The 26,540-nt window shown below is 41.8% G+C and overlaps 1 protein-coding gene across 1 annotated transcript in view; it reads right to left on the reverse strand.

Annotated features, from left to right (window-relative positions):
* Positions 1-26,540, reverse strand: part of WWOX (WW domain containing oxidoreductase) — a 922,226-nt gene that overhangs the window by 364,432 nt on the left and 531,254 nt on the right. The gene's annotated exons all lie outside the window — the stretch shown is intronic.

Below are 26,540 nucleotides of genomic sequence, written 5' to 3' on the forward strand. Positions count from 1 at the left end.
AGGTGTTCAAACAAAAAACTTGCACAGGAATGATTACAGCAGCATAATTCTTATGACCCCAAAGTGAAAACAACTCAATGTCTATCAACTGGTGAATGGATAAGCAAATGTGGCATAACCACACAATGGAATATTATTCGGCCATAAAAATAAATGAAGTACTGACCGATGCCTCAACAGGGATGAAATTTATAAACATTATGCAATGAAATAAACCAAACATAAAATGCCACACATTGTATGGCCCCATTATATGAAATAAGCAAATCCATAGAGACAGAAAGTAGGTTAGTGGTGACCAGGAACTGGACGAGGGAAAATGGGAAAGACTGTTTAAATGACATGGGGTTTCTTTGTGAAGAAATAAAAAAATGTTCCAGAATTAAACAGTGGTGATCGTTTATAAGCAAGAGAATTATGCATATTATTATTATTTATAAATTGTGTGCTACATGTTCGTTATATAATAACTTCAAAGTTATTAGTTTATTATAACTTTGTGTATGTGTATATGCATACATGCACACTTAATTTTTTCCAGAGAGCCAGATGTTAAACATTTACCAGCACACCACTGGCTGCAGATCCAGAGCAAGATCTCCTCATGCCCCTAAAAGCAGTCTTCACTGAGCCTCTTTCCTAGCAGCTGGTGCCCAAAGAAACATCCAGAGCAAGGTGCTGAAAGCTGCTGCTGAGAGGTGAGAATTCCTGCAGCCAAAGGTGGCACTTGCCCCTCCAAGGTGGGAAAAATAAGAATTACTTTCCTATGCTGCGAATGCCAGCTGGCAAGGATGCTTCATCTTACTTTGCTTAATTCTAGAAAGCCAGTCACACTTGGTTATTGTTTTTAGTTTTACAAACTAGTATTGAATTATTTTTATGGATGTTATTTCTCAATTAGTGAACTCCCTGGAGACAGCACAGGCCTCTAGAATTTAGCTTCTCCTTGGCTATAATCGCTGCTGCCAAGTGTCCCAACAGGAAACTGGTTTTACATTCCTCTGACTGCTCCTGCCCAGACTGACCATGGTCCTCTCTGACCAGTTGCAAAATAGGGATCTGGCTTACATGTAGGGGTCACAGGCTGTGAGTATGATCTCACTCTTGTCAACAGGCATTGGCTGAACTCTGAGGAGCACTCAGGCACCTTCAGCCACACATATCCATTCATGATGTTTGGGACTGTCAGATACTGGTCATTATACTCAAGGTCAAGGGTTGATCTTAGAGACAGTGATGGACTCCGATGGCAATTTCAGATGGCTCACCTCCCAACTGCTCATGAGGCTCCCTGTCTCATAATGCCTTAGCTAAGAGCAGCTAAAATAATAGCAATAACAACCATTGATTGAAAGCCTATCAGATGAAGCCCTAACCGGTTTGGCTCAGTGGAAAGCCTATCAGATGGCTCTCTTGTGAGCATTAGATATGCATTATCTCATTTAATCCTCACAACAGCTCTTTGAGGCAGTTGCTGTTATTTATTCCCACTTTGGAGATAAGGAGACTGAGGCTCAGACAGAGGAAATAATTTGCTCAAGGTTACCAGGCTAGCACCTGACTCCAGTGTCTACTCTCATCTATGACCTTATACAATCTCCAAATGGGGGAGAACTTCACTCACTAGCTTCCTGAAGGATCCTGGTTGGAGAAAAGCCACAGATTTCTCAGTCTGTATCTTTTAGTTCCACGGAGGAGATTGGAGAGCTAATCTCCAAGGAACTAAAAGGTAAAGAATAAGAAATCTGCAACATGATGACCATGGGCCTTTTATGATGTAGATGGGGTGTTACTGCATGTAAAAAACCATGAACATTGCATGGTGCACAATAAGGGCTCAACACATGTTCATATGTTATGCTGATGTCATCATCATCACCCCCACCTCAGCACCATTATCATCATCACTGTTATTTAGAAGACAATATTTATGTCTTTGTAAAAGGCTTGGGCATGCCTGGCACATCGTGAGCACTCAATAAACACCAGCTCCCTTCTTTCCTTCCTAGGCCCCAGGGCTCTGGAAGTCATGCCGACCAACCCCTTGAAGGCCCATTCTAGCCTCTCCCAGCCTTCAGCTGGAGGTCCTTGCTTTAGTGAAGAGTGATCTAAATGTCTCCCAGAGGAGCTCAGACAAAGTAAAACTAAATGGTACGTACAAAATCTGCTCCCTCTCTTTGCTGTGGTGTGCAAGAATGCACCTTCTCCTCAAGGCCTGGCCCCTACACCCTCTCCAACAGCCCAGGCCTGTCCTCACTCCCCATGGCGTCACTTGCTAAATTATACAGCTACACGTACATAGTAAGTAGAGATCAGTAGAAGCCCGTTGAAATCTAAATGTCTGATGATTAAGGTAACACTTGTCTGGCATATAAATCCCCAACTATTATCCAGCCATTGTATGTGATGGCCCACCTTTACTCCATTTTGAGAAGTGTTTTTTTTTGTTTGTTTGTTTGTTTGTTTTTGCCTACTCTGTCATGATTAAACTGTTGCACATTTCAGTGTAAGTCCACTGATGTTGCTATTCATGTTGAGCTTAATTGACATTTAAAATGTCTTTACAGCCAACTCTATGTGGCTCAGTGGTTGTGCATCAACCTATGAACCAGGAGGTAACTGATTCCCAGTCAGGGCACATACCTGAGTTGCAGACTCAATCCCCAGTAGGGGGTGTGCAAGAAGCAGGCACTCAGTGATTATCTCTCATCATTGATGTTTTTATCTCTCCTTCTCTCTCCTTTCTCTCTGAAATCAATGTATGTGTATATAAATATATAATATGTATATTTAAATAAATAAAATGAAGACATATATGTATATTTAAATAAATAAAATGTCTTCAGAAAGATTTTGCAATGATTTAGTACTATGACTCAAATTTACTAAGTTTGCAAAAGGCATGAAAATGACTACTTAATACATAGTAAATTGTGTCTAAGTAAATAATAATAAAAAAAGATTCTTTTAAAAATGGATATGAAATGAGTTCTGAGAGATAAGAAAGCTTTGGGTCATTATTTAGTTAACAATGTGTTTCCCTTTTTTTGCGTGGAATGTAAAATAACAGCACATCTTATAACTGACTATATATTATATTCTTAGACACATTATATGAAGTTTTTGTAATGATGTAATAATATAAAAATGCTTTAAAATTACATATATAGTATGCTTATGGTGAAACTTAGAAAATGTAGACCAACAAAACAGAATATAGAAAAGAAAGACTGGAAAGAAATAAACCTAAAAGTTAATGGAACTTATATTTGAGGTGGAGTAAAGATGGAGTCCTCTTTATTTTTTATTTTTTAATTTTTTTAAGATATGTATTTTTTATTGATTTCAGAGAGGAAGGGAGAAGGAGAGAGAGATAGAAACGTCAATGATGAGAGAATCATTTATTGGCTGCCTCCTGCAAGCCTTGCACTCGGGATCGATACTGTGACCCAGGCATGTGCCTTTATCTGGAATCAAACCCAGGACACTTCAGCCCACAGGCCAACACTCTATCCACTGAGCCAAACCAGCTAGGGCTGGAGTCGTCTTTAGCTGGCAGAGAGAAGGAAATGCATTAAGAATTTTTGGTTCATCACTCTTGAATTCAATTACCAAGCAGTTTGGATTACTTTTCCTTTCCACCTAGGAGAGCATTTAGAATTTCTGAGTTGGAATACAGATGTTGGAAGCACTGCCCAAAGACAAGAGAGGTGAGCTCTACCTCTTTTTTAATCCACATGAAAGGGTAGGCCTAGAGCAGGCAGCTGGAGGCTGTGGCAAAAGCAGTGCTCAAAGAACAGAAGGAAAATGAAGAGGGGATAAGAAGAATTCATCAGAAAGCTCATGGACCCTGAAGGCAAAGACAGCAGTCATTGGAAGAAAAATAAACACAAGAAGCAGACAAGTGTAATGGAGAAAATCAAAGTGGGTAGGAGGGCATAAGGAGGGTGTGAAGAGGAAGGACAGAGTGAAAGTGAAGGTCAGAAGGTCAGAAGAGGAAAAATAAAATAAATGAAGGTGACAATTTGTTTTTTACTACCAAATGTACCAGCCCCATCCATTTCTTTCCAAAAGAAAAAGGAAGAGTTCACTAAAGGGTGGCAGTGGTTGAGACAGTAGGCTTCAGAAACTGCTTGAGCTCTAATCCTCTGCTTCAGTTTACATATATAATGAGGAGTAACGTTACTCATTTTGGGGGGTTATTGGGAGATTTCAAAGTTATTACATCTAAATAGCTATGAATATTGCATGCAGCAAAGTGAGTATTCAACATATATTACCCACAAATATAATCATCATCATCACTGTCATCATCACCATCACCATCACCACCAAGGCCATCATTGTTATCAAAATCAGGATCGTCTTTACCATCACCACTATTATCATCATCACCATCAACTACCACCACCATCATTGTCATCACCACCACATCACCATCATCAACATCATTTTCACCATCATCACCACCATCATCATAATTACCATTAACAGCAGCAGCACCATCACGAGCATAATCATCCTTGTCATTATCATTATTTTTATTTAGAAGATAATATTTATGTCTTTGTAAAAGAATAAATAAATAATAGCTTTTGGATTAAATTTAAGAATAAATATGTTCTAAGAAAGAAACACACAAAACACACAAAAGCAGCACGTTTTAGATCAGTGCTTCTCAGAGGGTATAGGTCATCTCTACCTTGGTAACACCAGATCATGAAATAAAAGCGGTTTTTGAAATGGATGTGGTTCTTTCGTGGCGAGGACTGTCTGAGTGCTGCACAGTGGGAAGTTAGCAAAAAACGAAGGGAATACCACTGGTAGATAGCAAGGTGGAGGGGCACATTTCTGGGACCTGAGACACCACTCCCCTTTCCTGCCCTCGTAACTTTTTAAAAGTGAGATGAAGAATTTCCAAAACAGCTCTGTTTATAACGAAGTGCCCAGTTACCGGCAAACACTACAGAAGTCCCAGACACTAGGCTTTGGAACAAGCCCAGGGTCCCGACATGCCTGACAAACGCTTTAGTTGTGGTCAATGTGTCATCATTTCCCTGCCTTATTTACCTTTCAGAAATAATAGTATTTGTTTGGCTCTAGAATGTTACCTGGTAACCTGAAATGTTCTGTTTTCAGAAGCTTGCAGCTGCAAAAGAATCCTCCAGAAGTGGAGAGAGTGACAGAGAAGTTTGGGTGGTTATTCTGCCTATCCAGGCTCCAGCTTGGCCCTGAGGTCATGCTCAAAGTCATCTGTGCACTTCGGTTATTGCTCTCTGAACCCAGGCTTCCTAAGGCAGGCAAACAGATCTTTTTAAAAAATGTCATCAGATTCTGTCACTCACCTGACTAAAACTCTTCAGTGGCTTCCTTTATGTCTTTAGAATAAAATTCTAGCTGGTATCCACTACTACCCCCCATCCCTTGCTACTTCAGCTGCAGTGCCCCTTTTTGCTCTAAAACACAAAAAGTCCAAACTTCTTTCTGCCTCGGGTCCTTGACACTTCTGTTTACTTTGCCTGAAATGTTCACTCTCATTCAGCTCTTCTAATTGTAGTCTATTTTTCATTCCTCAGTTTTCAGCATAAATACCACCACCTTGAAGAGGTTGTTCCTGACTTTCTTCCTCCCCTCCATTTACCACCATAGGCCTAGTTTAATTTCTTTAATACACTCACTACAGTCTCTATTTGTTTTGCATATTTACCTATTTACTTGTTTATTGTCTTCTTTCCCCTCAATCATTCATGTAAGTAAGTCCCCTTAAATCGGGGCCTTGTTGTTTTTGATGTGCTTACTCTTTTATTCCAGCACTCTGTTCTGCATAGCATCTAAAGGATGGTAGCTTAATAAATCAAACATTCAAGGAAAGAAGGGAGGGAGGGAGGGAATCAAAACATGAATGTATGCATATGGCCTTAAGCCTCTTGAACTGGGAAAACAATGCCCTTTGAATAAGCCCTTACCCCTGTCTCCAGCTTCCAGAGATAAAAGAAGAATGTTATATCTTTTACTGGGAGGGGAAGAGAACCCCAAGAGACCTCACCAGCCAGAAAGCTAGTGAGGAGGAAACTCAAGTGAGAAGAGCATTGCTCCAGGTTGCTGGGCCCCAGGATCCCAGGAGCCTGACAGGGACATTGGCTAAATCAACCATGTCAAAATCAAAGGCTAGCATGGGCCATATAAACAAGGTTTAAATTTATGTGGGCCACACAAAAAAACAAAAGCTTCTATTTTCATAGAAACGTAGGTTTATTTTGATAGAGACATGCTGAATATAAAGGGCTGAAATAAATGAGTAATCATTAACATAAAATAATAGAACATTTTAATAAAAATCAATATTTTTCTTGAACATTAACTTACCAAACACTGGATAACTACAAAAACTATTAAGTGTAACACAAATAAATCTATTTTCCTTGTTCTCCAAAAGTGAAATAGTTCCTGTTGCGCAAACCAAACAAGTCAGTCCAAGACTAATGACGTGGCAATTGGCTGCTAAAATATTCACTGCTAGTATTAGTGGAGAGAAATGGTATGCCTGCATGTAAGGGAAATGAATGCAACATGATTATAGTAATCAGTCATTAGTGAACATTGTAGTTCGCTATTGATAATCCTATATAATAAAGATGTGATATGCAAATTGACCATCACACTATCACAAGATGATGGTGCCCACAGCAGGGTTGTGGTGGCCACTCTGTGTGCCTGCTGCCAGAGTCCCCTCAGCCCCACTGGAGGCCTCATGTCCTCTTGCACCCACCACCGACTGAGACTCAGGTAAGCAGGGTCGGACGAGGTGCAAGCAAGCCACCAATGGTGACTGCCCAGCCACCCAGGGCCAGCCCAAGGTGCAACTAAGCAGGGCCCACCAAGGCTTGCGCTGCAGGCAATGGCAGCAGCACAGGTATGATGCGGCATTGCCTTCCCCTGACTGCTGGGTTGCCTCCCACCCCTGAGGGATCCCTGACTGTGAAAGGGGGCAGGCTGGGCTGAGTTTTCATGCACTGGTCCTCTAGTTATGTATAACAGGATATTGTAAAAATTAAGTTACGAAATTTTTATTAAAATGTTTCTTGCATACCATTATTTTGGCTGAGCCGCAAAAATATTCATTGTGGGCTGCATGTGTCCTGAAAAGATAAATCTGGACAAATAATTTTTATAAACACCCAGTTCTGAAGACCCTTCTCTTTTTCTTTCCCTTTCATGGGGCCAGGGACAGTACAAAGTGAGAGCCTGAGTCAGGATTCCACCTCTGCCACCAACTCTTGCTCAGGACAAGAATGTCTTTTATGCTGGTTAGAAGAGTCTTCTGAATCATATTGACTATTTGTGTACTAGGGCTATCAGTTAAAATTCTGAGCTTGGCTTCCTCATCCTTAAAATGAAGATAAGAAAACACCCTACGCATGGACTTATGAGGATTAAATGATCTACACAAGTGCCGAGCACAAAGCCTTGTACAGAGCAATCAACTACCCTCAGCAGGAGAAACAACACTCTTTTTGGGCCTTAATAGCTCATTAAAAGAAAATGAGATGGGTTGGAGTCACCTTCATGTTTCCCAATGATGACACACGTAGAAGAGATCATTTCAGGTGATACCGTGATCTCTATGAATCCCTTCCAGGTATAATATCCCACATGTAGACTGAGCTCATTGGTTTAATCCAGACATGTCAGACCTTCAAAATAGCTAAAGATCTAAATAGTATTTGGAATGAATTAAAGTGGTTGACTGCCAAGGGGAGACATTATATCCCTATCAAGTGCCACCTTGTGGGGAATTGCAAAGTGCTGGGTAAATGTGGGTGTTTCTTGGAAGAGCAGACCTGAAACTGAGAAGAGGTAGATGCCAGGGGTTTATGAACCAGTGGATACAATTACTTTTCAATGAACAGGACAGAACTGGCTCAGGGCTGGGAAAAGCAGTGCACTCGATCACATAACTTTTCAAGAGAAGTCTTCTTCAAATAGACCAGTGAACTCCCTTGAACACCCAAATAGGAGGGGTACAGATGTTGAGTGATGTTCTCATTTTACATATTGAGAAAACAGTGTAGAGGTAGTTAACATGACTCTGAGACCAAACCTTGAATTTCATACCTTGAATTTCTATTGCGTTGGTCTTCTGAGAAACTTGGAACACTCACCCGAATTGTGAAATGACTTGGCCCCATCCTCACAGTCATACTGAGACCAGGATCAGGAACATGTGACACCCTCGTCAACAACACACCCATCAATCATACTGAGGTCTGACATTATGCAAATACCAGTGCATTTATTAGTTTGTGGTCTGTCACCTCGTTTCTTGTTGAATAGTAAACCAGCTATGTGATATCTGGCTTCAATCAAAGTGTGGATGTATAGAAGTATATCAATGGGTACTGATCACCAGAATTTTTAAAAAAACAATCCAACAAAGGAGATGGAAGGTATCAAGGGTAAATGAAAAAATAGGCTGCCCGGTATGGCTTAGCAGTCAAGCATATTTTGATTTCACTATAACCTTAAGCAGTGTGACTTTGTGAGAATAGTCACCAATTTGAATATGTGGAATGGGTAACAACATTGCTGAAGGTTAAATGCGACACATCTAAGGAACGATGATTCTCTCTACACAAGAGGTCCTTAAGGAGAGGCCAGCACGCTGTTCTAGAGAGTCTTTGGTGAAAGTTTCCTTGACTATTCTGGCAAAATTAGATACTATTCTGTCTGCTTTCTAAGCACCTCCCTCATGCATGTCTCCATGTCAGTGCTCATGTCAATGTCTGACTCCCAGGATGACGAGGGACTCCTTATGGGCAGGTGTAGTGTCTTCTTATGTCTGTATTTCTAGTGCAATTGTGCTATCCAATATGATAGCCACTAGCCACATGTGTCAATTTAAATTATTTAAATTAAATAAAAATTCAGTCCATCAGTCACAATAGCCATACTTTAAGCATTCAGTAGCTATAGGTGGCTCCTGTACTGAACAACAAAGACACATTTTCATCTTGGCAGAAAGTCACGTCAGGCCAATGATTACTAAGCAGGAAGGGAGAGAAAGGGATTAGGGACTGTGACACAATGGACCATATGCTGGGGTCAAAACAAAAAACAAGAATGCTTACAAAACACTGAGACATTCTTAACAGTATCTTCATTCCTAATTTTCCTTATTTTCTTCAAATTTACTTTAAAACTTCATATGAAATTTGAAAACACACACACCATAAAAATGGGATTTGGTGGTAATATAGCCAATTTGGCTCATCAGACAGAGCATGGGCCTGTGGACTCAAGGATCCTAAGTTCGATTCTAATCAAAGGCACATAACTTGGTTGCAGGCTCTTCCCTGGCTTGGGCCCTGGCCAGGGCCCGATCAATAGATGTGTTTCTCTCACATAGTTGTTTCTCTCTGTCTTTCCCTCTCTTCCACTCTCTCTAAAAATAAAAAAATAAAAAATAATAATCAATGAAAAAATATCCTCAAGTGAGGAATAACAAAAAATAATAAAAAGGGATTTGGTGAAATAAACATCACACACTGACTCCGAGTCTATTCAATCTGTAGTGATTACAATTCTTAGCAAAGTATGCACCACCGTTGCTAAACAGGCAATATGATCAGAATTTTTGAGTACTATTTGTCAGGCATCATTTGTATACTATCACATTTAATTCTCAAAATAACTGTTGTAATTTCCAATTTATAGATGAGAAAATGGAGAAATAGAAGAACTTAATTACCACAGGTTACAGAGAGCAAGTGTCAGAGCCAGTACTCAACACAGAGAGGCCTGAGCCTAGATGCCTGGGTCCCAGCCACTGTGCTTACTGTGCAGTGAAAGCCAAGCACACATGGCCCACGCTGCTGTTGCTCACCCCCAATTCTCAGATGCACTGGCCTGGTGCAACTGCTGCAGGTGCTGGGTCATATCTTTGGAACCACCAATCCAAGCTCTAGAATCTACCTCTTTGACTTCCCAGTGGCTTGTCATGTTAGAAGTTATAATAAGGTATTTGGAAGTAAGCAACAATGTTCTATTGGCCCAAGACCCACTGATTTAATGACACAGCTGTGTCTTCCAGAGGAGAGTAAATAAAGAAAATAATGAGTATCATGAGATGGTCCAATTGGTAGAGTAGTTACAGTGATGGCTACCCACTGACCCTGACTCAGGATTCAGACTCCCAAAGGGGATCAAAGCCCAATAAGACCAGGATAAATGGGAGGCACATCCATTCACAGTTCAGTAGCAAATACTGAATAAAATGCCAATGCTCCATTGGCTAAGGGAAACAAAACTGGAGACAAGGAGGAAAAGAAATCTGCTAAGGTAATAATATTATTGAACCTATCTAAAAAAAGGGGTAATATGCAAATTAACTGTCACTCAATCACAAAGATGGCAGCACCCATAGCCACAAGGTGGTGGTGCCCAGTCCTCTCAGCCTCGCCTGAGTTCCCCAGTCCTGGAGGGGTGGACTCTGAGAGTGGCAGTGTGAGCAGCCTGGTGAATGCTTGCTTTGTTGTCAGTTCCTTCTCTTGTGTAAGAAAAGAAGGAACCGGCAAGCTGAGCAGTACCTAGTGGCCCCCAACTCCTGGGAAAGGTCAAGTCCAGGTGGCCAGAGGGTGGAGGGGTGGAGGACAGTGTGGCAAGAAGGGGCTGATGGCGGAGGCACAGGAGTGAAAGCCGGTTGAGAAAGAGGAAGGAAGCTCTTTATCGCAGTTCCTGAGAACAGGGAGGGAAGTCACTTGCATTTCCCAGCCGTGATGGGCCTCTGTCCAGTCCAGGACATGGATGGGCCTCTGGGTCATGGAGAGCCTCTGGGTAGTGAGTGTGGAGTGGCCAGGCTCCGCCAAGAGCTACTGGCACATGGATTCATGCACAGGGCTACTAGTCATTATAATAATACCCCATTCAGTGCGTATCTATTGTACTTCCTGTGCAAAGTGCTGATGACACCACAATGCTAAGGCTCAATAAGGAAGAATCTTTCATCCTCATTGGAGAAGGGTGGGTGGTGTGGGGTTATAAGCCATGAACTTCCAAGGCTGTAGAAGACAGAGGCAGTCTCCAAACCTGTGTGTGTCCTTGACCCTCCCGGAGGATATATCACAGTGACTTCTCTGTTTCAACGAGAGATAGGGAATAAGCCTGGGTATTTCAATTCCTGAAGCAGACAAGCCACAAAAGAATATCTCTCTGGGGCAAAAGTCAGGCCCAAGTTTACTCATCAAAAAGCTGCCAAGGAACTCAATGTGGGGGATGACACAATGCGACTCTCGTAGGCTTTGCTGTGAACAGTCAAAACACTCATAAGTTGCAAAGCCACGAGGTATTTTTGTTTCGTGATATTACTGGAGAGGGCTGAATATAGTTCTGATAGCTTTCAGTTCGCTGAGCAGGCAGGAGAGAAGCAAGGAGCCGAGGAGGCAAGAGGAATTGAAGTATTTCAAGAACCAGACACTTCCAAAAATATGACCATGTAACTCTGCTTCTCTGAAGCCAGAGATGGCTCCCCACTGTCTCAGGTGAGGGCTCTGATGTCACTCACCAGCTGCCTGGATTATCTATCTTTCCATTCCCAGCAGGAGCCTGATACATTAGCTATGAGGGATGGCATGTTGTCCCCCTTGGATGCGCCACATGGACTCAAGTTCCCTGAGCTGCTTCATGATCGTGCCTCTGCCTAGAAAGTCCTTTCCCTCCATTCTCTGATTGGAAGAAAATCCATTTATCTTCCTGGCATACTTGGCACCTGGCCACCTATGTGAAGTCTTCCCTAAGTCCCCATCAATGCTGAAAGCACTGATCTCCCCATGCCCAGCTCCTTTGCCCACTATTGCACAGGACCCAGCATCCTATTTAGTTGTACGTGGGTCTGTCTCACTTTCACAACTGGAAGTGCTCATGGACAAGGGTGACATTCAATTTATCTCTGTACTCTGCAGTAAATATTTGCTGAATGAGGAAATAGATTTGTTGGATGTCCATGTTATAGGAAACACAGCCTCCTGGGGACACCTCACAGTTGAGAGCAATGCACCTGCCAGGAATTGCACGCCCACACATACACACAATGGTCTTTTAAGGAACTGGCCATAGAAATGAAAGTAGACATAGCGATATGGATTCCAAAGCCTATCACAATTCAGAACTTGTTTTCAATTAAAGTGTCCAGCCCCTCTTCGCAGAGGACCTGGGACGGCTTCTTTCAAGGGGCCATTAAAAAACCAGGGGGATGTGTGTGTAGATACCAGCACATCCGCATGCAGTTTTAAACATTTTGAAAGGATCTCATTTCAACCACATGCTTTCAGAATCTTATTTTCAAATTCCATTAAAGGCCTGGGTAAAATGTGTTAAATTCAAATTCTGGAACTTCCATGGAAGTATGTGAAGTAGGCCAACAAAGGTTGAATACAATAATTATTTTGCAGCCAAACTCCGTTCATAATTCACATGCAAAGTACTGCCTGATCCCAATTAGCTCAAACTTGTTTTTACTTTTCTTTGTTTGTTGCCTGCTACCCACCTTCCTGGGACTCCTCCTTTTAGGTTATTTGTTCAGACTTCAGCTCCAGACACACCACTGTGATTTCCTTTTTAATAAACACTATCCAGTGAGTAGCGGCAAACAATGAGAGGCACCTGCATTCTATTATAACTTCATTCCACCCACAGACGCACAGCTATGAATAAGTGAGAACCACCACCAGGCTAAAGATAGTAACAGCATTTTCTCATAAACATGACATCTTAAAACTCCAACTCACAAGAAGGACCAAGCACCCCACTGCCCCATTGTTTTAAATGGGATAGGAATGCCACTTGCAGAGCCAAATGTCTGCTGTCTGTCTGCGGCCATTGTCTTTGCCATGGGTTGGGCCATGGAAGAGTTCATTCCATGCTGAGAGACAGCTGGACATTCCTGAAATCTGAGGGATGGGTCGTGCTAATTAATGACAGACCAGGAGAAGAGGCAGAACAGAACTGGAGACAAACATGTATATGCAGGCTCCTTCCCACCCACATCACAAATGTCTATTGAGTGCCTGATAAATGTGCAGGCACTGTGCTCGGTGCCCAGGATGGACACTGGTGAACACATCAGTCAAAGATATCTGCCCTAATGGAGTTTACATTCTAGCCACTCACTAGCTGTGCTACTTTGAACAAGTTAACTAATTTCATTGAGTCCCGGTTTCTCATTTAGGAAATCAGCTACAACACACCTGAGTCCCAGGTATTAGAAGCCTGGATTGAGCTGGTAGAGCTGGTAGTAGCCCTGGTGATAATAATAATAGTCACTTTTTTTTTTGTAAAATCTATTTCGAAGAATTTATAACCCAATAAAGGGAAGATAGCAACATTACAGAGTATGGTCCAGGAGATATCACATTGACCAAGTGCTCCAGATTAGCAATACCAGTGAGACACATATACACTGACAATCCCTTCATGACATGCTCTGAGAAGAAAACAGCATGCTTTCTTCAATATTAATTTTGTTAAAATTAGCCATTTTTACCATTTTAAGTGCACAATTCAGTAGTGTTAATTACATTCATAATGTTATACAACATCACCACTATTTATTTCCAAAACTCTTTCATCACCCCCCCCCGTGAATGAATTTGTGCACCGGGCCTCTAGTTCTCTATAAAATGGCACATCTAACACTTCTTATTCTGCCCACTCTACTTATTTTTCCATAGCACTTAATAGCATCTATGCCAGTCTTTGATAGATTGCCTCTCAGCACCAAATCCAGCTATCACTGACCAAGGAATGGTTGGTTTCTCCTAGCCACAGGGCACCATGTTAGGCTTTACCAGTAGAGGGCGATGGAGGAGTGGGCTCTGTGTCTCGGAAGACACTTCCCTCTGGGCAGCTTGCTCCTGCCTTACACCATCCTCTCCACTCCCACAACCCCCATACACACACAGGGCAACTTCTCAGCACCCACCCCCACTGACAGATTTCCAGTAACTTCCATGATAGGTCACCTCCCATAGATAGCCTTCTTTGGCACCTTGCAGGGCAGTTTCCCAGCAAGCCCCACCTGCAGGGGGTCTCAGGGAAAACTTCTCTGCTACCCAATGGACGATGGCCATCTGGATACCAATCCTGAGGAGTGGGAATCAAATCTGTATTCTCTTGGTAGCCAATAACACCTATTGTAGTTAATACATCTTTATATTAAACTTTCCCTGTTAGAATCACTATGTATGTTCTGTCTACTGATTGAATCTCAACCACTACAGAAACAGAATGCAAGCACAGACTTGACTGTGTTTACTACTTTACTAAAGACTGTTTATCTTTGATGTTTTGTCTACTACCACTATGTGCTTGACTCAGTTGATAAACTTCGATTGGTAGATAGGTAGGTAAGAAGGAAGAAAAAAGGGATGACAAAGGAGGAAAGTAAAGACAGAGTCAGGATGGATGAATGAATGAATGGATGGTGACCCCAACTCCATGTGGCATTACATGGTCTATGACAGTGCCTGGTATGTAGTAGGCACTCGTGAAATCATCATGCACTAATCTCCTTGAAGCTCTTACATGACTTCCATTTAACCCTGTCCATCTGTCATCATTTGGAACATCAACATATCTCGCTATCAAGCGCCAGAGCCTAAAATCTGGTTCTGCCTCCTGACTCTCTTGAAGAAAAATAGCATCAGTAACATAAGAGGAGGCAGAGAGAAGGAAGAAAACAGCTTTGGACCAAATCTGGAATTTCTGGTGCTTGTTTTTATTCTGATGATCAAAACAGAACAGAAACAATTCGCCTCATCTACACCACAGCACAGACAGTTTCCTGCTGGAGATGATGGCAGTGGACATGTCCTCCTCTCTCTTTGATTAGAAAGCCCTGTCTAGGCCAGTACCTAATTTCTGGGGTGAATATTCACTTTCCCATTCTACAAAAAGACCCATCAGTAGGTTGGCAATGAGCATTTCACAAAAGCATAAAATGCGCCTGATAATTAAAATACTCGGCAATCACAGTGATGAACTACACTCCAATCTACTGTGTTAATTTCATAACCTCAAAAAGTAGAAAGAAAAACAATTTGGAGATTAGAAAGCTCCGAAGAATTTTTTTTTTCTTTTTGACTCATCTATCACTTTTGGGTTTGCTTACAAGTTCATTGTCCTTCCACTGTTTTTCTGCAGTATGTTTCAGAATCATACTATCTGCTTACAATATCAACCTAGAGGAAAGTCACGCAATCCTAAAGCCAAGAGAGACAACGACCCAGTAAAACCTGTAATAAAGACATAAAACAGCTAATGAAAGAACAAAAAGGTATTTAATCCTAACCTCCCCAATGTAAATAACAACTGTCTACTTCAATTACTGTTTTCTTTTTAGTTCAACTTCTAAACAGTACCAGAAGAAACTAGCAGAGCTGAAATGCATGGTGCTGGAATGTAGCCATGAGCCAGAAGAAAGCAAGAATGAAAAGGCACCAAAGTGTCCAGGTGATGTCACTTCCTCCAAAGAAGGCACAGAGAGGTCCAAAAAAACACATGAAAAGATACGGGACATCATCAGTCATTACAGAAATGCAAATCAAATTCTCAATGAGATAGCATTTCCCTTCATGTCTCCCGATATGGTTACAACAAAAAAAACACAGAAATGGAAAATAACAAGTGTTGGTGAGGATCTGGAGAACGTACTGCTTGTGGGAATGTAAAAGGGTGCAACCATTGTGGAAAACATTCTGGCAGTTTCTCAAACGGTTAACCTACAATTACTTAATGACACAGCCATTTCACTCATAAGTATTTATCCACATAAATTGAAAGCAGAGATGCAAACAGGTATTTGCATACTTATGTTAATAGCAGCATTATTCACAATAGTGCAAAGGTGGAAGTAATCCAAGTATCCACCAAGAAATGAATAGATAAGCAAAACCTGGCATATACATACAATGACATATTATTCAGCCATAAAAAGGAATGCCATTTTGATATATGCTACACCATGAGTAGACCTGGGAAACATTCTGCTTAGTGAAATAAAATGAACACAGAAAGATAAACACTGTATGATTCCACTTACATGGGATACCTTGGATAAGCAAATCAGAGAAACAGAAAGTAGGATGGATGTCACCAGGGCAGTAGGTCACATGTGTCAAACACAAGGCCCGCGGGCCAAATCCGTCCCGCCAGGCCTTACAATGTGGCCCGCACCGCGCTGTCATCACTGCACTCCGCTGCGTTTCCATCACAATGACAGTTTATGACTGTTCAGTAAACCATTCGGCCTGCGATTTAGGCTGGATTTTAGATTTTGGCCCCTTCTCTGATTGAGTTCGACACCCCTACAGTAGGTAGTAGAGAAGAGTGGTTATTTTTTTAATGGGTACAGAGTTTATGTTTGAGCTGATGAAAAAGCTTTAAGTATAGATAGTGGTTATACACACTGTGAATGAAGTTAATGTCCCTGATTTATGCACTTAAAATGGTTAAAATGATAAATATTATATTAAGTATATCTTACCACAAATTAAAATAAATGGATGCCACACATAAGCACTAAAATCCATGCCTTGTCTCACAGGAGAGCTTGCCAGGCCCTTGCTTTGGGTCTGTTGACTCTCATCTTACAAACAACTCTAACAAAACATAATTAATTGGATTCCTCATCAGAGAGTCTGGAGACAGCTCACTCATGGGGCCTCTGCACAATTTAATAAGGTTGGCAAATATGTGGGAGGGATGGAGAAAAGCAGGGCTTTCTGCCAGTCCTGGTGATCCAAGCTTACCTGATGGAATCCTTTTTAGAAAAGCCTGGACCTAGCCATTTTAGACTAGCTAGGAAATGGCCGTGGGGAAGGCATGCTGTCTGTCTAATCTCCTGCATCTGGTATGTGGAGTCTGACCCTGACAAAACCCATCCCATAAACTGTCAGGAAAGGGGTGTGTGTGTGTGTGTGTGTGTGTGTGTGTGTGTGTGTTATATAAGAGACCAAAGACAATTTTGGAAAGATTCAAGAAACCCTACAAGGAGGGTAAGTCCATGTAACCACTTAGCCACCGTTCTTCTCCCAAAGAAAAGGCTTGGACTGTCAAGTCCTGGAGAGGTGAAAGGTCTCAACAACAACAAACAGAAGAAAATCCCAGTGCTGACCAGCAAAGAGAGCTAGCTTCATGCAGAACAGGAATAAAAAAGGCTAGACAGACCGGCAGGCACATCAGGGAGGAGGCAGGCCGGGCAGGATCTCTGGAGCTAGTACAGGTGAAACCGCAGTACTACATGCTCATGTGGGCACAGCAGGAGCATTCTAAGGGGCTGTGCTGGCCAGGGCAAAGTCTAGCGTAGCATTATGCAAAGTGTAGTCTACTGGACCAGCAGCTCAACATCAGCCAGAAACTTGTTAGAAATGCAGACTCCTGGGCCCCTTCTGAATCAGCACCTCTGTGTGTAGGGTCCAGGCATCAGTGTTTTAGTAACTCACCAGGCAACTCTGATGCCTGCTAAGGAATCTGGAGTGCTGGATTGCTGAGGAAACCCAAGCCCTTATTCCAAGAGGTTTCCTCAGTGCCTCTGAAAGGCTCTTTCCCAACAGCCCTCCAGCCTGCAAGGCTCCCAGATCTCTGACCACAGAGCACTGCCTCTATGACCCACCCCCTTGGAACTGCTCACGGCACCTTGCACATTTGCCTGTTAACCTGTGCTGTGCAGGTTCCTCCAAGGAGATGTTCTTGGCTTTCATCAGACTTTCAAATCATTGGGACCCCAGTTACCCATCACTATTACAACCCACTTAGCACCATCAGGTAAATTTCTACCTCCATGCTGCCTTTCTCCTCAGGCTGTCTTTCCCATTCCCTGTCCCTCCATATCCAGGTTAGACGTGGAATAGTGGGATGGTTTCTCCCACAGAGGTGGTTATGTTTGCCTACGGTCTCTTTGCATGTTGATCCCTCCTTGGTGCAACTGCCACAGTCAATTCATAAAAACTCCCTTTTGCTGTGATCCAACTCTAGAACCTTTACAAATCACAGTAAGCAAATATCTACACCCTAAAGACACAAATTGGATACTTAACCACTGTGTTTTTGAAAGTGATTTCTTTAAGAACACTGCTATACCATTAGTAAGTCCAATTAATTTTTGCTATGATCAAAAACAGCAAGAGATCAGACAGAGGTAGAATGTTTACCACTTCCCCAAACTATGGTAAACACTCTGCAGGCATCACTGCATTGAATCCTCACCCTCACGAATTCAGGAGAGAAATATTTAATAGTAGTTTTGTGCTCATTTTTCAGAAGAGAAAACTGAGGCTTAGAAAACTCAAGCCACTTGTTCAGGGTTATCATAGGTAATGTGAGGGAGCCAGGAATCATACAGGTGGCATGTGGTTTTTTGTTTGTTTGTTTGTTTTGTTTTTTTACCCCATTCTGATATCCACCATTCTACATGTATATGTGGTCTAGCAAATGGGTGGAGATGGAAGGAAGGCATGTCAACACAAGAGCCAGAGAGAAGAGGATGCAGTTTCTGGTGAAGTAGGTAATTGGCTTGGATGAAAATAGTCGTGATCCTCCAAACCCACTCCCAGAAGAGTATCTTCCCACAACAATGAATTCCCCTCCACGGGGAGGATAAGAATGCCGGCCAAGTAGGGCTGGAGGAGCGGGCATCTTGTTTCAAGCTCGCAGGGAATCAGGACTTGCCAAGTTCTGATATGCTGCATGGAAGGCAGTGCTGGCTAGTCTGAGAAGTGGCCCCTCACCCCACAGAAACAACTCTTTCTGGCACGAATGAAAACTATTTAACAACACCCGGCCACATTTCGAAACGGGCTAGGGCCGGAAGATGGAAAACAATATGGCACCCCAGAAACTGCTGAGTGCAGGAGAAACCCAGTGAATTTTCTGCAAAGACAGTGAAACGATTTTTATCCTGAGCACCAGCTGATCCTACTTAGATCTTCACTTCTGGATCTCTCCAAGCAAATATTTCACGTATCCTGTGCAGCTGGTACCACTCCAAGCACAATCTGGGCAGAGGCCCAAACATATACCCCAGTAAGGCTGAGGGAGAAAAGGGCTTCCCTGGCTCAAAGATTGTAGAGGAAACAGGCCAGAGTCTCAGAGTGCTGGGGTCTGCACAATTCAACATGGATTTGCCAAACACTCTGCAGGACAATTAAAAAGAAGAGAGACTGTTCCACTATGCTAACAAATATGACCTGGAGATATCTTAACCAAATATTGGAGAAATTAAAAATCAGTTTGGCTTAAAGAATAATCAAAAGTATGAGGACAACAAGCCTGGGTACCGAAAAACAACTTAATTGAATAAATGCTTAATAAGCACCTACTATGTGCAGGACACTGTGCTAGGTAATAAGAATACAGTGATGACTAGGATAAGCTTTGCTTCAAAGGCAGCAAACAGTGAAAAATACCTAAGGAGTCAGAGAATCTGGGCTTGTGTTCTATTTAAAATGTTTTGCTCAAGTCTGTCTGCCCTAACTAGATGGTGGATGCCTCTTTTGTCTGAAATTATGCCAAGGCCAGTGCCTGGTGCACAGCAGATATTCAGTGAATGTTGGGTAGGGTGAACAGAAGTGAGTAGATGCTACAACAAACATGTGAGGGTCAAAGAAAAAAATCACACAGGAGACTGACTAGAACATATTTTGAGTAAATAAGAATGAAAATATATCATGCCCAAAATGAGGAGATATAGCTAAAGCAGTACTTAGAGGGAAATATGTAGCTTTGTAATAAACATATGACTGATATTTGGTGATCAATGACCTTCTGGGCCTTGACTGTGAGGCTTTCAGGTGTACAGACTGTTTTGTAAGTCAGCTTCATTTCCTCAGAGCCCAAGATAGTGCTGGGCACAAGAGTATTAGGAACTGGACTGAGTCCCTCAAAAGTATAATCTCATTGAATCTGCAGAAAAAGTGGGTACTATCATGATTCTTCAGAACCAAAGTAGTACTCGCTTGTTGTACAGATACGGAAACTGATACAGAAACTGAGGCCCAGAGAGGTTAAGCAACTTGTCCCACATCACTCAGCTGAGAAGTATTAGAACCGGGACTTGAAACCAGACAGTGAGAATTCAGGGCTGCTGTCCACAACCACGATAATTTACTGCCTCCCACTCAGGTTAGAAATAAACTCCAAAAGATAGTCTTCCTGGTAACTGCCCCTCCTCCTCTGTGCTCTCCAAACACCCTGTAAGTACTGTTATTGCTATGCTGCCATGCCCACAGGGGTGGTGGTCTGCTGCCCTATCCTCTCAATTTCTCATGACAGTGGCTGGGTCTTATTGTTTTAGCAGCCTCCCTAGAGGTTTAGCACAGAGGAAATGCGTAATACTGTCTACTCAACTCAGCCCAAGGTAGGGATGAAGGAGAATAATGTCTTAAACTGTAATGTGCACGTGTATCACCCAGAGAATTTGTTAAAATGCAGGTTCTGACTTAGCAGATCTGGGGTCAGCCTGAGATTCTGCAGTTCCTAAAAGCTCCCAGGGGGTGCTGATGCTGGTGGTCCCCAGGCCAGGCTTGGGGTAGCAAAGGGGATGATGAAAGGGTAGAGTCCGGTAACAGAGCTGCCTTTGGTTCTGAGCTGAAAAAGTTCCTGACTCTGATCTGGGGCAAATCAGTTCACTGCTTCCAGTTTCAGGGTGCTGGTCTATAAAATGGGAACAACTGGACCGTTCTTACAGGACTGCTGTGGTGATTAAGTCAGATCAACTTAAGTAAAAAGGCAGCAAAGATTTGGTGCCAAATAGGGGTAATATATTTATTATCTGAGAATTCAATACAGATCCAGACTAGTACTGAACACATGGCAGGCTCGACCCCACTGCTCCTGGATAACCTGGCATGTAACACGGTTGGAAACCGGAACATAAACCAAAATGCTCTTTGGCTTAGTTTTGCACAATGACAGTGACAGAAGAGGAAACAGAAAACGAAAAGAATGGAGAACTGATTCCTGTCTATTGAGAACATTAGAGAATATTTCTTGTACCCTGTTTGGCTCTAGGGACAGTCAGTGCATACTTAGGGATTCATTTCTCATCAAACGTGGCACCTTCTTATTTCCATGCCATGCCTACCTTAAAAATACCTCAGCATTTACATGGCACAGGTCCCCAGCAGCTTAATCTATTCTAACACTTCTTGAATCTTCCCTGAATCACCACTCAGCATCAGGCATGGACTCACCGCATAAAGTCCTCAGCTCAGCCTTCTGTGGACTACCATGTACAACTTGTACTGTCTCAAATAAAAAGTGGAAATGCAGTGACCCACATACATAGGAGAAGCATGTCTCATTTCTGTCTAGAGATAGCAAGAACTGGGGACTCAACACAGCTAACGTGGGGCCCTGGGTTTTGCCTGCAGAAAGAGCTCCCCTGACACTTTTTAAAAGAAAATGCCAGCCTAGAAAGAAGATTGTCTTCTCTCCAAAAACTTGGACACAAAACCTTCAAATAGTGATGCAAATATGACAATGGAGACACTCTCTTATAGCCAATGTAATGTCTTATATACATCATCACCCTCGACCCTCAAAAGCAGTGTTTTTCAATCTTTTTTGGGCAAAGGCACACTTGTTTCATGAAAAAAATCACGAGGCACACCACCATTAGAAAATGTTAAAAAATTTAACTCTGTGCCTATATTGACTATATATAAAGTAATTCTCTTGAATAGGAATCAAATAAACACAAAGAAAGTATTTTATAATTACTTTATTATGAAATATTAAGTAAACAAAATAGTGAAAAATTATAAAATTCTTGTCTTGTCTGCACCTACGGCACACCAGGCAACAAGTGTGCCGCGGAACAGCGGTTGAAAAACGCTGCTCAAAAGAACCTATTTAGTATATATTATTATCTCCATTCCCCAATGGGCTCAGAGAGGTCAATTAACTTACTCAGAATCACGCAGTGAGGAGAGGCGGCAGGATCAGAATCAAAGCCAGAGTTGTCCTTCCCTGTAGAGCAGGGAAGTACAAGTGAACAAGAAAGCATCTGCTGGCTGACTGTCTGCCATGCAGATCTGTGGAGATGGAAATTGAATGGTGTTGACAAGTCACAAGATTCTGGCATCGCAGACTTAGACACACTTAGGGCAAGCCTGTTTCAGTCCTGGGACAGTAACCATGCCTACCAAATTACTGCAGCCTCACAGACCCCATCTGTAATAATTGGTAAGATAGTTCATTCTTTTGTCTTATTCAGTCCTTCCAATTAAAACAAATATTGGCTTGGTTTCAGTTTATCTTCCCAACTTCTCTGCAAGTTGCTAAAGTTACGTGAAGAGAACTTTAGCTCAGTGCATAGAGAGTCAGCCTGCAGACCAAAAGGTCCTAAGTTTGATTCTAGACAAGGCATGTACCTTGATTGTAGGCTCCTCCCTGGCCCAGGCCCTGGTCAGGATGCTTGCAAGAGACAACCAATCGACGACTCTGTCTTTCCCTCTCTCTCCCACTTTCTCTAAAAATCAATAGGAAAATATCCCCAGGAAAGGCTTAAAGGGTATTTCCAGAGAGAGAGAGAGAGAGAGAGAGAGAGAGAGAGAGAGAGAGAGAGAGAGAGAGAGAGAGAGAATAAATATTGGGCTTAGAATCTTCTCTGGTAATAACAGCTATTGAAATTAATAATGTGGCTCTATTTTTGAGCTATGCAATTTTAACCTTTTACCTATTTATTGGCAAATCATATTGATTTTCCCTTTATGATGGTGACAGAGAATTTCCTTTTAAAACAAAGTTAATGAAATTATTAATTGATTTTTATCAATAGATAAATTTTAATACATAGATCTGAAATGTCTTAAATGTTCATTAAATGGTAATAAGGTGGAAGAAGACTGACAGAAGTTTGGGAAGGAGCAGCAGATGGTCAACTGTGACATGGGGCAGTGGTGCCTATTAATGATTCCCTTCCTAAAATGGGTTAAAGACCAACCAACAGACTAGCATCCGAGAGGGCATGGAGGTGGCTTTCGGGGTTGTCGCATGGACTGTCTTCCATATCCTTATCCTAGGGATGTGTTTACACCCCCAGCTGCTGGCACCTTTGTCCTCACAGCTACCCTTCAGATCTCACATAAGGGTCATCTAGAGGCATGCAGGCTGCCAACATGCTCTGTTAAGAAGGAAGGGAAGCCAAAACCGGTTTGGCTCAATGGATAGAGCGTCAGCTTGGGGACTGAAGGGTCCCGTGTTCGATTCCAGTCAAGGGCATGTACCTTGGTTGCAGGCATATCCCCAGTAGGGGGTGTGCAAGAGGCAGCTGATCGATGACTCTCTCTCATCGATGTTTCTAACTCTCTATCTCTCTCCCTTCCTCTCTGTACAAAATCAATAAAATATATTTTTTTTAAGAAGGAATAGAAGCAGGTGGTGTGTTTCAGAAAGTTGTACACTAAATTACATTTAAATGTTTATGAGACTTTTAAATGATTAACCCAATTATTTGTTAAATGGTTCAACCCCAAATATCTGTAAAACTTAGCAGTCTCAACAAGATCCTGCAACTGGGGTGCTGGATGGTCTTTGCCATAGGAACAGAAACTGATATCATACCGCAAACTGATCAGAGAAGAGTTCTAGAAGCAATGGATGGTGTCTGATAAGAAGACATTTGCCAAAGCTAACCTTTCTCTAAATATTCTTTTGGGGGAGAACATGATATTTCACTCACTTTTCATTCAGTTGGAAGTATTGTGGAATAAACAGTCTGAACTCTAAAAGGCCAGCTAAAGATTTTGTTTTTCTATTGTATTCTTCATTTACTGCAGTATAACACCTTATTCCCAAAGCTAAGTGGGCTAATCTTATCTTACACATTTCTTACACATGAGTCAGACATTTGGGAATCAGCTTAACTTGGTGGTTTGGGCTCAGGCTCTCGAATGTAGTTCAAATCAAGATTATGGGTGAGTTGGCAGTCATCTGAAGGATTGGCCAAGGCTGGAGAATCAGCTTCTAAGGTGGCTCATTCACATGGCTATTGGCAGAAGGCTTCAGTCCCTCTTCATAGGACTGCTTGAGCATCCTCACAAAATGGCAGCTGGCTTCCCCAATAGTCAGTAAGACAGAAACTTCAATGTGTTTTATGGCCAAGCCTCAGAAGTCCTATATTGTGATTTCTGCAATATTTTATTGGTTACACAAGTCAGCACAATCCAGTGTAGAAGACCAAAAAGAGCTGAGAATCCTTGATTGGGGGTCACATTTCTCAGCTTATATTTGATTTCTGGTCCACTAGTTTAAATGTAGGTACAGTAGTTGCTTAAGTGTACTTTAATGGAAGAATGAATTAACAAATAAAATGAAACTGAGGGGTGTTATAAATTATAAAATTTATCCAATCAGTACATAGTGAAAAACTCTCATAGGAATAGTAAAGGTCTCTCAGAACACTAAAAATAATCCTTTCCTCTACTTTTCTCTTGGGTTTGACAGTCTGTTTTGGCTAAAGTCCATCTCGTAATGGTCTAAGGTAAACTATTGCTTAACTAATCTTTTCTTTTTTTTTTTTTTTTAAATCCCAGACTGAGTAAACTTCAAGCTTCCTGAATAATGTCTGAGTCCTACAGAGTTCTGTCCTTTCTCAGCTGCCTTCACTGTGACTCCCAAAGCTGCTCATTTTATTGAATTTAATTTGTTCCACATCCCCCATGAAATCAACTGAGTCTTAAAAGTGAAGAAAATGGCTCACAAACATGATGTCTACTTTGCCTCTTTATGCATTGGTGCCCCCTGGAAAAGAAGCCCATGTGAGGTTTTGAACATGTCATACCTAAGGGTACATGAGTGAGGCCTTCTCCTCTCAGGGGCGTTTTGTCATATAATTCAAAGCTAGTATTTCTTACAGAATTACAATATGCTACAAAGCTGTTATTCTTGGCATGCATTTTTCTCATAATTTAGACCTGAGAGCAATCCCATGACATTGTAACGATTATTAATATGCCTAGTATATAGAGGCAGGAAGACTTAGGAGGTAGCTGGAGGTCCCAACACTCTTAAGTAGAGGAGGTAAGACTGGAACCAGGTATGTTTTGGTAATTATTCCCACACCTGTACCAGAGATGACCCTGCACATACTTAACAGTCTTAACAGTCACCACTGACTAATAGGACTGTAATGGAGTGGGTCCTGTAGGCTCCTACCCACCCCAGCATCCATTACTCCGTCAGATGATGGCTCACTCAGGAATCCCAGAAGTATGTGTGCACCCAAGCGGCTTGAGCAGGACTATTTATCAAACAGTGTGAAAGTATTTGATATTTTAACACCAGTAGGGTCACCCCCGTAGGTACTGGGTGAGAACATGCCTACTCTGCCTGTGTCATCATGCAGCCTTAAAATTATTAGTATCATGGGGCCCCATCATCCCAGGAGAGAAGGAAGTGGTCCAAGGGAACAGAGACAAGTCCTGCCTTACCCAAAGCTAGAATTGTGGGCCACCCACTGCATTCTTGTCAATTTCTGCAAATGTCTAAGACTCTCTCCTCAAAGTCCTGGATTAAGTCTTTAAGGAGAGCCCTCTTTATGCTTATATATTCTGGGATCGTATAGGCAGTGAACAGTGTGCTCTAGCCTTGACACAGCAGTATTTCCCAAGCAGATAAGGGGCACTGCAGGACCCAGCACAGACCACCAGCGAGTCATTACCCACTGGCTGCTCCAGTACAGCCCCAGTCATGTTTGTTCAGCTCGTAAGAAAGGGCCTCAGAGGTCTCTTTATCTGTACTGCCAAACCAGAGGCCCTGGTGATGAGGGTCAAGACCTTTTTCTCTTATTTAAAAAAAAATATTACCAAAACGGTGCATTTCATTGGCTGTGTACACTAATTAAAATGCCCAATTTCTGTGTTTTTGGACATAATTCAAACATTAATAAGTGGGGGGAAAACAGACAGAGAAAAACAAATACTGAATGATATTACTTATACGTGGAATTAAAAAAAGAAAAAAAGAAAGAAAAAAGAAAGAAAAGTTGAACTCATAGTGACAGAGAGTAGAGAATGGTGGTTGCCAGAGGCTGGGAGTTTGGGGGAAAAGGAACATGTTGGTGGTTTAAACTTTCAGTTATAAGATGATGAAGTTCTGAAGATTTAATGCACAGCCTGGTGATATAGTTAGACATACTGTATTGCATACTTGAAATCTGCAAAGACAGTAGATCTTAAACTTCCTCTCAGATACAAAAAAAGGTAATTATGTGAGGTGATGAATGTGTCAATTCAATTGAGTGTTGTAATCATTCACAATATACACATATCAAATCATCATGATGCACACCTTAAGTACATACAATTTTATTTGTCAATTGTGCCTCAATAAAGCTGAAGAGAAAATAAAGGGAATGCAAGGAAAGCTGCTTAATAAAAAAGAAATTCCAAGACTGATACACGATAAATAAATCTTCAATAAATACAATTTTTTTTTGGAGAGAAAAACTTTAATCTAAGAAGGGAGGTAAAAGAAATTGGTATGTG

The sequence above is a fragment of the Pipistrellus kuhlii genome, unplaced genomic scaffold (genome assembly GCF_014108245.1).
Source record: "Pipistrellus kuhlii isolate mPipKuh1 unplaced genomic scaffold, mPipKuh1.p scaffold_m20_p_17, whole genome shotgun sequence".
NCBI lineage: Eukaryota > Metazoa > Chordata > Mammalia > Chiroptera > Vespertilionidae > Pipistrellus > Pipistrellus kuhlii.